The sequence below is a fragment of the Sciurus vulgaris genome (assembly GCF_902686455.1).
Source record: "Sciurus vulgaris genome assembly, chromosome: 13".
Classification (NCBI taxonomy): domain Eukaryota; kingdom Metazoa; phylum Chordata; class Mammalia; order Rodentia; family Sciuridae; genus Sciurus; species Sciurus vulgaris.
Window position 1 is genome coordinate 30,456,810 of NC_136474.1, and position 12,728 is coordinate 30,469,537.

At 34.5% G+C, this 12,728-nt stretch overlaps 1 protein-coding gene across 7 annotated transcripts in view; it reads right to left on the bottom strand.

Annotated features, from left to right (window-relative positions):
• Nucleotides 1–12,728, bottom strand: part of AUH (AU RNA binding methylglutaconyl-CoA hydratase) — a 179,156-nt gene that overhangs the window by 86,020 nt on the left and 80,408 nt on the right. The window lies entirely within an intron of this gene.

The window sequence follows — 12,728 nt, forward strand, 5'->3', positions numbered from 1 at the left end:
TCCTCCAATTGAACTGAACTTTTGCATCCTTTGGCCACCATCTCCCCATTTCCCCCACTGAAGCTCTAATTTCTTTTAAGAGTGTAGCAGATTACCTCATGGAGGTTTGCACATTCTGAATTTCTCTTAGTATTTCCTCATAGTTAGGTTTAGGTTGATGCCATATGTTGTATTTAGCATTTTATTATATAGTGCTTAACATTAGAATCTCCCATTTTTAGTGATGATAACTTTGGTCACTTGATTAAGGTAGTGAATAACTGTGGGTATACTTTAAGCATTCTCTTAAAAATCCTCCAGACAGACACACAGACAGACAGACAAACACACACACACACACACACAGAGTACAGCACACTCAGGTTTCATGGAACCAAAAAAAAAGAGCTGCCCACAGTTTTGTCTCATTTTCTGCTCCCAGGGGAAAGGGTTGGGGACGTCACTGTGCATCACTGTAGGCTCTTTAGCAGTAAGGCAGTCTCTTGGCATCTTTCCCAGGAGCTCTATTTTAAGGTGTGTCTATGAAGTAATGACGAATTTTTAAATCCTGTGTGTGTTATCCTGAACATAGTAGTCATTTTGGAAAGATTTGTTTATGACCTTTGCTGAAATTCTCTTAGAATTTACATCAGAATCTGAGCTTATCTTCTGCATATCCTCATCTGTGACTCATCTTTATCCTGTGAGGGTGAATTTGATTTTCATAAATAGCAAAAGATCTTTCTGTGCCAAATCCGATGAATAAGGTCATACTGTTTCAGGAAGAAGAAAAATATAATAACAAAAATAAGACTGATTTTCTTAAGAGGCTTCAGAACATCACATATTTTACCAGAGTTATGAACAATGGACGGCATTGTTGTACCTTATACAGTGCTACCTGAGGTGACTTCCTTACAAGCTAGCACTTGTTCGGTTTTCTGAAGTCTACAGTGTTTTTACCAACATACCTCACACATATGCATACACACACTGCACAAAGCCCAGAAATGAAACAGTGAAAGAACAGCTGACCAGAGAGAAGCACAGACCCACAAAAGGCAATTTCTGAGGATAACCCCAAGCAGCCAGCAGAGATCATCAACATATACCTCACAAACAGATTTAGAGAGAAGCCACCACAGACACCAGCCACCACCCAGTGTGCATAGACACAAGCCCACTGACTTGCAACTTGCACATGCCAAAGGAGTTAACAGTCCTACCCCACATGACAGGCCACCCAGCACATCAACCAGACTACAGTATCTCTACCTTAGACCACAATACTCCACACATTCTGAAATAAAGGTGAGGGAGCACACATTAGATATGACAGTCCCGGATACACACAGCTTTTCTTCAGGAGGGCATGCAAAACTGTATCCCATGACAGGAAGTAACCTGGATATTAAGTCACACACAAGTAGGGACCATCTCTTCCAACCCAACAGAAAACCAGTAGGTACCTGCACATACCAATGATAGGATGGGGACTCCTACAACTGTATCAGAGGTGGGCTGCTGTGAGCACCACCTCCACGCTCTGGGAAACTGAGAGGTAAAGCCAGGGGGGTGGTGGGCATCTTGTGAAGGTTCCAAATTCTGATAAAATTCATATCAGGAAGACACAATAAAAACCACCCACCTTGGCATGAGCATCATAAACAACTCAAATATTAGTCAATTTTGATCTAGAGATATTACTTTACATATTGAATTGACAGTTTCCTTTATTATTCAATACTGCTGCCCTCAATCCAGTCAACTGTATTTCTTCTAATGTTTTAAAGCATTTATGGGAATTATCCTTGTTTTCAAGCAGTTTACAACTGCTCCTCTTACTCTCTCCACTCCCTCTTGCATTGCTTGTTACTGTCACAAATCTCCCCCCGTGTTGTTTTCTTTTTCTTAATTTGTGTTTTTTCTGTCTTTTCTTTTTCTTTGCCCACTTCTTCTCTTCTTCCCCTTTCAAGCACTCTCCAGTGTAATAGTAATTTTATTACTTTAATAACTAATTTAATCACTAATTAAGCAATTGATTAATAACTAATTGCTCAAGAACATTATATTCAAGAATTTTATATTTGGATTAGAGGAAGTATAAAGAACATTTTCAGTATGTTTTGATTTCCCCCCTAAGGTTTATTGGTATATGCTTTTGCTCTGAAGTTAACAGGGTTTAGTATCTTTTTTTCAAAGTGATGCTGATACTGGGCACAGCAAAAGATATATGTTGAGTGGGTATATCAATATCTGAAATTCATCCATCTTGGGGAACTTAAGAGAAAGAAGCACACTCAATAGTTCCTTGCCTAGAAGTAGAAGAGATAATCACCCACGTAGATGGGTAGACATACAAACAATATGAAAAACCAAGGAAACAAACCACACCAAACAGTCCATAACACTTCAACAACTGATTTATTGACACCACAGTGGAGGAAATATTGGAAAAGGAATTTAGAAAGTTCAAAGTTAAAATGTTCAATGAACTAAAAGATAAGACTAAAAAATGAGCTGAGTGAGAAAATATAAGAAGTGAAAGATCATTTCAATAAAGAAAGATTCTGAAAACGAACTCAACAGAATCTTAGAAATGAAAGACTCAATAAATCAATTTAAAAATTCAATTGAAAACATTTCCAATAGATTAGATCACATAGAAAATTGATTCTTGAGCCCTGAAAACAAAGAACATAATCTTGAAAATAAAGCTGACAATAAAGAAAAGATGTTAAGAGACCATGAACGGAATATTCAAGAAATCTTTGAATAACATAAGGAGACCAAATATAAGAAGCACTGACATAGAAGGAGGCACTAAAATGCAAACAAAACTTTTTAATGAAATAACCAGAAGATTTTCTAAACCTTAGAAATGAGATGGTAATACAAACACAAGAGACATTACAATACCAAGTTGGCAAGATCAAAAAAGATCCTCTTCAAAACACATTGTAACTAAAGTGCATAATATACAGAACAAAGATAGAATTTTAAAAGTCACATGACAAAAAACAGGGGCTCACATTCAGAAGTTCACATTCAGAAGTAAGCCAATGAAGACTTTCTAGTGATTTCTCAGCCCAGACTCTAGAAACCAGGAGGACTTGAACATATACCCAGCCCTTAAAGATAAGAGGAGGTACCAACCAAAATTGTTATATCCAGCAAAACTATTCTTTGAAATTGAAGATACAATAAAAACTTTCCATGATAATCAAAAACTGAAAGAAAAACTGAAAAATTCATAACCACTAAGCCAGCACTATAAAATATACTCCATGAAATACTTCACACAGAAGAAAAAAATAAATACAAGAGCCAGTGTACCGATGCATCTCACTAGAATAATGATCAATTATAGGAGAATCAAGTTTGAATTAAGTATTTGAATTAAGCAATTAACAAACCAAAATGGCAGGAAATAAAAATCATCTCTCTATAATAACACTGAATGTAAATGGTCTAAACTATGCAGTCAAAAGACAGACTGGCAGAAACAAGAGAGACTCATATCACAATCAAAGACATTCACAGGATAAAAGTGAAATAAATGGTGTAAAAAGATATACCATGCAAATGAAAACCAAAGGCAAGCAGCAGTAACGACTCTTGTATCTCACAAAGTAAACTTCAAGTCAAAATTAATCAGAAGAGACAAAGAAAGGTAACTTCATACTAGTTTAGGGAATTATCAAACAATAAGACATCATGATTATAAATATATATGCTTATCTATGTATACAAGACAAACTTTACACAATATAAAGAATCAAATAGACCCCAGTACAATAATACTGGGTGATTTCAACATACCTATCTCACCAACAGATAAGAAGTAAGTCAGATGTAAACTAGTAAAGACTCTTCAGAACTGAAAAAAAAAATATGGTTAATTACATGGATCTAACAGACATCTACAGAATATTTCATTCATCAAAAACCAAATTCTCTTTCTTCTCAGTTGCACATGGAACCTTTTCTAAAACAGCCCATATTTTAGGACACAAACAAGATTTTTTTAAAAAGGGGATGGGGAGCTAATACCTTGTTATCCTGTAAGATCATAATGAAATGTAACAGAACTCAATAACAAGATAAAAAGCAGAAACTATTTTAACATGGAGATTAAATAATACATTCTGAGAAATGAGTCACAGAAAATATCAGGAAAATCAAAAAATTCTTATAAACAAATAAGAACAGATATATCGAAGTCTCTGGGAAGGTATGAAGGAATTTCTAAGAGAAAAGTTTATAGCACTGAGTGCCAACATTTAAGAAAATAGAAAGATCCCAAATAACAATCTAATGTTACTCCTCAAGATCCTAGAAAAAGAAGAAACTAATTTCAAAATCAATAGAAAACAGGAAATAATATAAGATCAGAGCCAAAATCAATGAAATTAAGGGAAAAAAAATACAAAGGATCAATGGAAAAAGGAGTTGATTCTTTGAAAAGACAAACAAGATTGATAAACTAACCACAGAGAACACTCAGATCAACAAAATAAGAAATGAAAAAGAAGATATCAATACATATATACAATTCCGAAATTCAGATGCTCATTAGAAATCTTTTTAAAATATATACACCAATAAACTGGAAAATCTGGAAGATACTGACCAATTTCTAGACACATATGACTTGCCCAAACTGAACCAGGAGGATACAGAAAACCTAAGACCAAAATCGAGCAATGAGATTGAAGCAGCAAAGAAAAGCCTTCCAACAAAGAAAAACCCAGGACCAGATGGATTCTCAACTGAGTTCTACAAGATCTTCCTTAAAAGAAGAACCAATGCCAAACCTTCTCAATGGTCCATGAAATACGAAAGACAACACTCCCAAACTCAGTCTATAAAACCAGAATCACCCTGATGCCAAAACCAGACGGACACATCAAACATAAACAATTAAGACCAATATCCCTGAAGAAAACAGACGCAAAAATCCCTAATTTAAGTATTAGCAAACTGCATTCAAAAATACCACAATAAGACAACAGTATACCGTGATCAAATGGGTTTCATTCCAGGGCTGCAAGTTTGGCTCAACATACACAATCAATACATATAAATCACCACATAAACAGAACTAAGGGCAAGAATCACACAATCAACTCATTAGATGCAGAAAAAGTCTTTGGCAAAATCCAGCACCCTTTCATGTTAAAAATGCAGGAGTAACTAGGGATAGAAGGAATTTACCTCAAGATTATAAAGGCTACCTATGACAAACCCAACACCAGCACAGTACTGAATGGATAAAAACTGAAAGCATTTCCTCTAAAATCAAGAACAAGGGAAGGATGCCCACTCTCACCACTCCTATTCAATTTCATTCTTGAAATCCTAACCAGAACAATCAAGCAAACAGGAAATTAAAGTAATGCAAATAAGAAAAGAAGTTAAAATTTATTTTCATATTTTTGTTTGCTCATAACATGATCCTTTATCTAGAAGAGCCAAAAACTTCACCAGAAGACTAGAGTTGATAAATTCAGTAGAGTAGCAGAATACAAAATCAATACACAAAAATTAGCAGCTTTCCCATACTCCAATAATGAACCAAATGAGACAGAAATCAGGAAAATTATCCCATTCAAAATAACCTCAAAAAAAAAATAAATAAATAAAATTTTGAGAATAAATCTAACCAAGGAGGTAAAAGACCTCTACAATGAGAACTACAGAACACTAAAGAAAGAAACTGAAAAAGACCTCAGAAGATGGAAAGACTGCCCATGTTCATGGATGGGCAGAATTAACATTGTCAATAAATGGTCATACTATCAAAAGCAATATACAGATTACATGCAATCCCCACCAAAACACCAATGTCCTTCTTCACAGAACTAGGAAAAATGGCTTAAAACTCATTTGAAAAAAAAAAAGACCCTCAAAAGCCAATGAAAGACTGAACAAAAAGGGCAATGCCAGCATCATCACAGTTACCTGATCTCAAATTATATTATAGAACTATGGTAGCAAAAAACAGCATGTTATTGGCATTAAAACAGACATGAAGATCAATAGAACTGAATAAGAGACAAACCCAAACAAAGACAGTCATCTGTCTTTGTTAGAAATCTTTCTAACAAATGGTGCTAGGAAAACTAGATATCCACATAATGAATCCCTTTCACCCTGCACAAAAGTTAGCTCAGAGTGGATCAAATACATAGTAATTGGACCAAAAACGTTGCATATGCTAGAAGAAAACAATACTCTGACATAATGGCACCAGCACCAAAATTCCTTAACAAGAGTCATAAATCTCAAGTAATAAAACCAAGAATCACATGTAGGACAGCATCAAACTAAAAAGATTCAGCAAGGCAAAGGAAATAATTAAGCATGAAGAGAGAGAGTTCACTGCATGAGAGAAAATCTTTGCCAGCTACTCCTAACAGGGGATTAAATATCCAGAATATATAAAGAACTCAAAAAGCTTAACACCAAGCAACCAAATAACCGACTCAATAAATGGAAAAAACAACTAAACAGACATGTCTCAAAAGAAAAAAATAAAAGCTGAGTGAGATGGCACATACTTGTAATCCTAGCAGCTTGGGAGGCTGAGGCAGAAGGATCATGAGTTCAAAGCCAGCCTCAGAAACCTAGCAAGGCCCTAACCAACTCAGTGAGACCCTATCTCTAAATAAAATATTTTTTAAAGAAGAAGAAATAAAAATGGTTAACAAAACATGAAAAAATATTCACCATCCCTAGACATCAGGGAAATGCAAACTGAAACTATGTTAAGTTTTATCTGACTCCATTAACAATAACAATCCTCAAAAATACAAATAATAAGAAATGCTGGCAAGAATGTGGGGATGAAGGTGTTCTCATACATTGTTGGTGGGACTGCACAACCACACTGGAAAGCAGTATGGAGATTCCTCAAAAGACTTGGAATAAAACTACCATACAATATACCTATCTCACTCCTTGGTATTTATCCAAAGGAACTAAACTCTGCATACTATAGTGATAAAGGCAATCTTTTTTAGCTGCACAATTCACAATAGCCAAATTATGAAACCAGTCCAGATGTCCATCAACAGATGAATGGATAAAGAAAATGTGGTATATATACACAATGAAGTTTTACTGCATCATACAGAATGAAATTATGAAATTCGCTGGTAAATGGATAAAACTATGTATTACCTATAAAGCACCAATTTAAACAAAACAATACATAGAAGGAAAACCATAGAGTAGGGAAAGGCGAACAGAGGGAAGGAGGAGGGCAGGGTAAAAGGAAGTATTAGGGATTGAAATGGAGTCAATTATAGTCCATGCATATATGATTATGCCAAAATAAACACCACTACTATGTGTAACTATAGTGCACTAATAAAAAAATTTTAAAGATAAAAATAATTTCACAAAGAAAGATTGGCAAATAAGTAAATGTCATAGATTGTGTGAAAAAAAGTTATCATCACCAATAATGAGCCACACAGACATCATGTATACCCAGTGGGGACCCTGAGAAGGACCCTTCATCACTTCAATGACATTCTTGGCAACAAATGCATAATCTTAATTTATTCATGTAGACATATCATGGAAATTCAAACAGACAGACAATCTATAAAGTTTTAAGCTAGCAGTCTACAAAACTGTCAAGTTGTCAGGTTTGGTAGCACACACTTATAATCCCAGCTATTTGACAGGCTGAGGGATGAAGATTTCAAGTTCAAAGCCAGCCTCGGCAACATAGCAAGAACCTGTCTCAATATAAAAAATATAAAAGGCTTGAGATGTAGCTCAGTGGTAGAGCATATGCCTAGCAATAAGAGGCCCTGGGTTAATTCCCCAGTACTACAAAATGAAAGCAAAACAAAATTAAACAAGCAAGGGGAAAAAAAAAAAAAAAAAAACCACCCTTAAAAGTTATTAAAATCAAACATACAGTGAAAAAACTTCCCCAGATCCTGAGAACTATGAAGACCCAGCACTTAATTAAGACCCACTTAATGCTTTAAGTGTTGGTGTAACTATTTAACAATTACGTTCTATATTTTAATTACTAGAAATACAACTACCATTTAAAGAAATTCAATTTCACTTTAATGTTTCAACATTCCTTGAAATTTTTCATTAAATGCAACACAGAGTTCTGGATAGAATCTTGGACCATAGGACATTGTGGGAAATCTGGTAGCATCTGAATAAGGCTATCAGATTAGTTAGTAATAATGCAGCAGTATTATCTGCTTTCAATAATTGTGCTATAGGTATATAAAATGTCTACTTGGGGAAACTGGGCATAGGGTAGACAGAAATTTATTAAGGATTTTAGAAATCTGAAATTATTTCAAAACGAAAAGCTTAAAAAATAAAAAGGTCACTAACAAAAAAAAAATTGGTAGTTATAAAAAATAAAAGGGCAAGGGGGACTTTTCTAGTCTTGGGGAAGGAAAAAACAGGTCTAACCAAATGCAAAACTAGATCCTGAATGAGAAAAGCAAAGCAAAACAAAATAAACAACAACAAAACAGCTGCAAACTGGAGAAATGTGAATATGGATGTTAAAAATTTTTTTGGTAGTACCAGGCATTTATTTCAGGGGTGTGCTAACACTGAGCTACACCAACACTGAGCTACACCTCCAGCCCATTTTTATTTTGAGACAGAGTCTCACTAAGTTGCCAAGGCTGGCCTCAAACTTGAGATCTTCCTGCCTCAGCTTCCCAAATAGCTAGGATTACAAGTGTGCACCACCAGACCCAGATAGATGATATATTAAGCAATACTACTAAATCAGTGTTAACATTCTTGGATGAGATATAGTATTGTCTGTTTACATATGAGTCCATTCTTATTCTCAGAAAATACATGATGAAATATTTGAAGTTCACCTTGTCATGACAGTACAATTTATTTTGAAATGGTTCAATGAGAGAGATTTGGGGAGTAGAAGGAAAAAAAGAATGGTGAGGTTAGAAGAAACACATTTTACTGCCTTTCAAAGTTCATAATGCTTTAAATGTTGGTTTAACTATTTAACAATAACATTCCATAGTTTAATTACTAGAAATACAACTACTACTTTAAGAAATTCAATTTCACTTTAATCTTTCAACATTCCTTAAAATTTTTCATTAAACTATATACTTTCAATAGTCATTTGATATTAAACAATATCCTTTATAATAAAAACTGAAATTGAGAATTCTAATTTAAGTTGCATGATAGCAGTAGTCCATTAATTCTTGTGTTAATTAGGAATATTTTTATCTCTTCAAAACAACTGCTTTATAATCAAACTTTTTTAATTCATACCTTAGAAATAATCATATTGCTATTCAAGCTAAAATTTAAGTAAACAAAAATTAAATTTTGGTTTCTGATAAAGTTTCCCTGCATAAGATATCTTATGATACTGTTATCATAAGATAGCAACTGTGGCAATATAGCACGGTTGATAGCAACCAGTAGCATAATACTAACTCTTTTGACTTCACCAAATGTATAGTAAATTCAAATAAAGAGGTACAGTTTCGTTTGGATTAATTCTGAAATGCTACCCAGTATGGAACCACAGACCTGTAATAACTTAGAGAAGCAGTGTTTGTCAGACATAACATACATATTTTCTAGCTCGGATGCAACTCATGTACTTTCTCTAAGAATATTTACTTCCTCCAATATTTTTCCCCCATCTGAGCAATTCCCACTATTTTCTGTCCACCCCCTGGCTGTCAACAGCTACTCCTGTATGAAAGAGAGGAAGAGCAGAGGCAGAATACAGCCAGACTCCATGGCCATGCCTCCCAGGGGGAATCTATAACAGGAAGCAAGTGAAGCACCGTTTTCTAGCCGAACAAGAGGGAGAAAAAAATTAACTGTCATGTAGTACTCTCGAGTTTATAAGTTAGCACTAGTGTTCATAGCCAAAAGCAGGACATACCACAACTCACATTCACCAATTTAGCAGAATTTTTTTTAAGAAGCAATCTTTTCACATGAAAGGAAAGGGAAAAGAGAAATGGTGATGGCAAAATATACGTGGATAAGAAAAACATTCTATGGATACAGCAGGAGAGAACTTTTCAACATGAAAATCTCAGACTTTAATTATTATGTGCAAAATCAAAAATTAAAACAAGGATGATATGAAATAATGCTTTTCTCCGGGTCTGAACCCTTCCTAATCTGCTTGTATGCCCAAAGGTCAATGGATTTTTGCATGTATTTTCTGAGAATAAAAATGGACTCATATGAATGAAATTAAGCCTAGATGGGAGGGTTGGTCTTAGGTTCAAATGCATGCTTTTTACTATATATAGATCCTAAACCCATACTGTTTTAGCTACTTTTCTCCTGTTCACAGTATGTTTTTTCTAAACTTATAATTTCAAGTCTTAAATATGGTGAATTATTATTCTTGTAGTTTCTTCTATGCAAACTGAAAATTTCTCTTAATTAGGTTGAATTTCCTATCTCCTTGTTAGCTATCCTGCTTAACTCCAGTGCATCAATATGTCAGTTATTTAAAGCTACAGTTGAAAAACAAAACAAACTATATATGTATATAACAAAACAAACTGATTTGCTATTTACAAAAGAGAAAACAATCTTCACCCAGGATACTTTAAGACCTGTAATATAAATGTAAAAATGAAACAAAAATTCTGTGTGCATCACTTTTTATCTTAATATGAATAAATGACTTCATGAAGAATCAGATTCATTTTCAATGAAAAATTTCAAAGCTGCCTAACATGCTATGCGTCATGAACTGGACTCAGTTATGAAAAAGACAGAGAACCAGCTACTATAAACAGATGGGCAAATACCAAACCATTAGAATTTTTATGAAAATTTAATAAAATTAGAAAAATAATTCCATTCATAATAAAACATAAGAAAAATTCATTCAAATCTATAAAAAAAAAAATGGGTTCTAATTAATGGGTCCACTATTGAACAGAACCCTGAAGAACTTAAGTATACTGGGGAGAAATTCTGATTTCTAGAACTTCTAAGGCACAGCACACTGTGTTCACAACGGAAGGAAGGATGCCAATAAAACTCTCACCCTCATTTCTAAAGTACAATCCATTTTCTTCATTATACAACTGTTATAACTTTTGGTTGTTTTAATACAAAACATTTCATCTTCAAGACATGGTAAATATTCAAATTAACAAGTTCCTCTTCCTCCCACCCCCAATCTTTTCCACCTACTAACCCTTATCTAAACATATTACTTCAATATCATTAAAAAGTGATAGTATCAGTTTCCAAAGAGTACCATAACAAAAATACCACATATTCAAAGGCTTAAACAACAGAAATTCATTCTCTCACAGTTTGGTGGGGGCGGGGGTGGAAATCCAAAATCAAGGTCTCTGTGAGGGTGGTTACCTCTGAAGACTCTGAGGAAGAATCTTTCCCATGCTGCCCCTCACCCACATTTCTGGTGGCTGCTTGCCATCAGTAGCATTGCTTATGCTACTACTTATTGCATAAGTAGTAGCTTATGGATGCACTATTCCAGTCTTCACATGATCGTCTCTTCTGCCTGTGTCTTTTCTTTCTGGTAAGGACACTTTCTCATTGAACCTAAGGTTCCCTCAGATAATAGAGGATATTACATCTTTAAAGATCCATTTTCCAAATAAGGTCACATTTATAGGTTCCTAGGTTGACACAGCTTGTTTGGGAGTGGTGAGGATGCACCATTCAATCCACTACAGCCACTATCTTTCTAGGATTAGTTATATCCTAATTACCCCTAAATGTTTATTTCTTAAAAGAAATTCAGAAATGAGCAATGTCACACTTTTTTCCATTTCATTTTATTTCACAATTAATCTCTGATGATTTTTTCCAAATAGATTCATTCGCTTATAAATCCTTCTCCAGTGTTTTTATTAGTTACTATGGACAAGGGAGGCATGGTAGAACAAATAGATATTAAATGCTTTTGGTCTAGCCAGGCGTGATGGCACACCCCATTAATCCCAGCAGCTTGGGAGGCTGAGACAGGAGGATCTCAAGTTCAAAGCCAGTCTGAGCAACTTAGTGAAATCCTGTCTCTAAATAAAATACAAAATCGGGCCAGGGATGTGGCCTAGTGGTCAAGTGCCCCTGAGTTCAATCTCTTGTAACCTCCCCCCGCCCCAAAAAAAAAAAAAAAATGCTTTTGACCTAAAAAATAGCATTTTTTGTGGATTACCAAAATAGAATAATCTCACACGTTGAACTGGGTAATCTTCAATTTCACTATAACTTAAGTTTTAATTTCTACCTACCTTATGTTTTAATTCTATACCTTAATTAGGATAAATACTCTTATAATGAAGTTAAACATAGAATTTTAACCTATTCATATGCAGACATCTGTCATGTTCAACCCTGTCTTTAATTTTTACATTGTTATGGTTTTACATTGTTCATCCATATGCTGTAAAATGTCATATACGTGTAAGAGTTACCAAGGAAGGTTACTATGCCATATATATCCTTAAAAGAGGACTACCATTTGAAAGAATGACATCACAAAATGGGACTATCTCCAAATTCTCTAAATCAAAATAGCAAAAATTTCAGATTTATGGATGATGCAAGATTTCATTATCAATGCTGAAACAGTGCTTTCTTATAAGATACTCACAAAAGAAGCAGCTCATCTATATTCTTTGTGGGAACAGAAGAAACAAAACCTCTTTCACTCCAAATTCAGGCTACCCACTAACCCCAACCTCTGTACTGCT